This window comes from Ovis canadensis, chromosome 4 (assembly GCF_042477335.2).
Source record: "Ovis canadensis isolate MfBH-ARS-UI-01 breed Bighorn chromosome 4, ARS-UI_OviCan_v2, whole genome shotgun sequence".
In the NCBI taxonomy this organism is placed as follows: domain Eukaryota; kingdom Metazoa; phylum Chordata; class Mammalia; order Artiodactyla; family Bovidae; genus Ovis; species Ovis canadensis.
The window spans coordinates 97,635,544-97,638,218 of NC_091248.1; the positions used below are offsets into that span (position 1 = coordinate 97,635,544).

The following is a 2,675-nucleotide window of genomic DNA, read 5'->3' on the forward strand; positions in this document are numbered from 1 at the left end:
ATCCCACTCCAGTACTCTTGCCTGGAAAGTCCCATGGATGAAGGAGCCTGGTGGGCTGCAGTCCATGGGGTCGCTAAGAGTTGGGTACGACTGAGCGACTTCACTTTCACTTTCCACTTTCATGCATTGGAGAAGGAAATGGAAACCCACTCCAGTGTTCTTGCCTGGAGAATCCCAGGGACGGCGGAGCCTGGTGGGCTGCCATCTATGGGGTCGCACAGAGTCGGACACGGCTGAAGTGACTTAGCAGCATAAATGGTGCCTGGACTTCCCTGGTGGCTCAGCGACATGAAGTTTTAAGATCTACTATCTTTTCCCTTCTATGGCTAAATAATTATGCAGAGTCACTGCTATTACAACTGCTCATATTTTTATTTGCTTGTATTTCTGAGCTTGAAAGGTTTCCTTGGTGATGTGAAGGACTGAACATGGATGTTCCTCGAATTGGAGGCGCATGGAGCAGCACTGCTGGCGCTGGACCATGTCTGTCATCGCAGAAGCTCCAGTGTGCTCCAGAGACATCCCCGTGCCGGACCAGCACGGGTCCTTGTACCAGACAGGGCGCCTGAGTCCTGGCTCTGCCTCTGTCAGCTTGGGACCCTGGACCAGTCACTCACCCGCGGCCTCACCTGAGGCCTCTCCATGTAAGTGGAGACAAGGACAGTACCATCCTCCCAGGACTGCTGCCCTCAGCCTGCAGAAGTTAGGGTTTGTAGTTAAACCATGTCGGACACAGAGACATTTTGGCTACATAAATGAGAGTGAACTAAGTCATCATTATTTGGAAATTTGGGACTCTGGGGTGATTCTCATGTTTCACAAATTTATACCTAAAAGGAAAAGGTTAAAAAAAAAACTCACCTTATAAAATCACAATCACATTCCTGAAATTTTCCTTTGAATCTACTCAAAGAAAGGCTCCATATTTAACTACTTTGTCATATAGTTTCATTTTCAAAGACTTACTTTAACAAAAGAGTTCTCATTGTCCTAAAAGTGGTTTTTCACTATCCTGCTTTTCTTCTGCTTCTCCTGAAGATCCTAGATGGTAGGAAAGGGGAAGGAGAAAAAGTACTGCATTTGATTGCAGTAACAAATGATTTCTTTGACATTACAGTACACATGGTTAGAATATAAAATGAGAGGTACGTCGGTTTAATCCTTGAGAGATTTAGGTTAACACAATGCCAAGTGTAAACTGAAGTTTTATTTTATTTCTTGTCAGAGGAAATCCTGTATAACAGGAGCTACCTGTTGCACTAGTTTGTCAAAAGGGATTTCACGTATGTCCATCTGAAAATATTCATCTAGACCGAGAACTATTATCCACCGTTCTTCCTTCTGCATCTCTTAACTGACAAGCTTACGCAGATTTTTCAAGTGCAGTTAGTTTGGACTTTGGTACAAATAATTTACCCTTCATATTTTGACAAATGGCTATATTCAGTTAGTGAGAGAGTTCCTAGTGCAGAGATAAAACCGGCAGTCATGCTCTCATGCCAGCAACAATTGTCTTATAATCTTCCTCGGTCAGTGTCTCCTGAACCTTTTATTGTTGTTGAATTTTACCCAGATATCCACTCAGGAGTTATCTCCAAACTACACTGTTATACATCTATTTAATATATGGATATGCTTGATATAACAAATAATGTCTTTCTTTCTCTCTTTATATATATTAACTTTCTGCATATTTCCCCTCTCTATCTCTCCCCCTCTCTCTCTGTTCTATTGCACAATAACACTATAACAAACATCCCAAAGTATAGTGGTTTAAAACAGCAATCATTTATTAATACTCATTAACTCTCTGGTCAGCTGGGCTGTTCTCCTGATCTGAGTCAGACTCAGCTGATGACCACCCAGGCTCCAGCTAACCCATCAGTGGAATAGCAGGTGACTAGGTCAAGGTAGCCTGGACTAGGATGAATTAGCTCTATACAAGGTGGGTCTTCATCCTCCAGGACTTGTTGTCATGACAATGGTGGGGATCCAAGAGACCTGCCAGAATCTCATTAGGCCTTTTAAGGTCTAGACTCAGACCTGGAACCCCATTCTAATGGGGGAAGAAACTGCAGCCTTTGATTGAGGGACTGTGAATTCACATTGCAAGGAGTGAGTTCCAATCTGGAAAATTCGCTGAGAAGCACATTTAGCCTTTGGATGTCTCTTACTAAATGCAACTAACACCCATGATTTTGTGAAGGTAAAGTCTCTCAGTCGTGTCCGACTCTTTGCCACCCCGTGGACTGTAACCTACTAGGCTTCTCCGTCCATGGGATTCTCCAGGCAAGAATACTGGAGTGGATTGCCATTTCCTTCTCCAGGGGATCTTCCCAGTCCAGGAATCGAACCCGGGTCTCCTGCATTGGAGGCAGACGCTTTAACCTCTAAGCCACCAGGGAGCTGCAAAAAATAAGTGACAGCAAGTATTTTGAAAAAGGAAACTATAAAGTTAGCGCTACTGAACTGATGGTGAGTTTCTCTCGTTTTTCTTTTGGTCTCCCCTAGCTGGCACTCAAAGAAGCCTGAAGCCTGAATAGGCATCAGGTGCAGAGAGAGGGATGGGGTGCTCAGTGGGCCAGGAGCACTGCTTTTCTGTTTTGGCTTGTGCTTCTTTTGTCCTTTTCCATTCTCTCCCAGTCTCACCATCCCACACCCACACCCCCAACCCA

General features: G+C 44.3%; 1 non-coding gene across 1 annotated transcript; it reads right to left on the reverse strand.

The window, feature by feature from the left end:
- Window positions 1-2,333: 2,333 nt before the first annotated feature.
- On the reverse strand, window positions 2,334-2,405 carry TRNAW-CCA (transfer RNA tryptophan (anticodon CCA)). The gene has a single exon. It is a non-coding gene; the product is annotated as a tRNA-Trp (tRNA).
- Window positions 2,406-2,675: the final 270 nt, after the last annotated feature.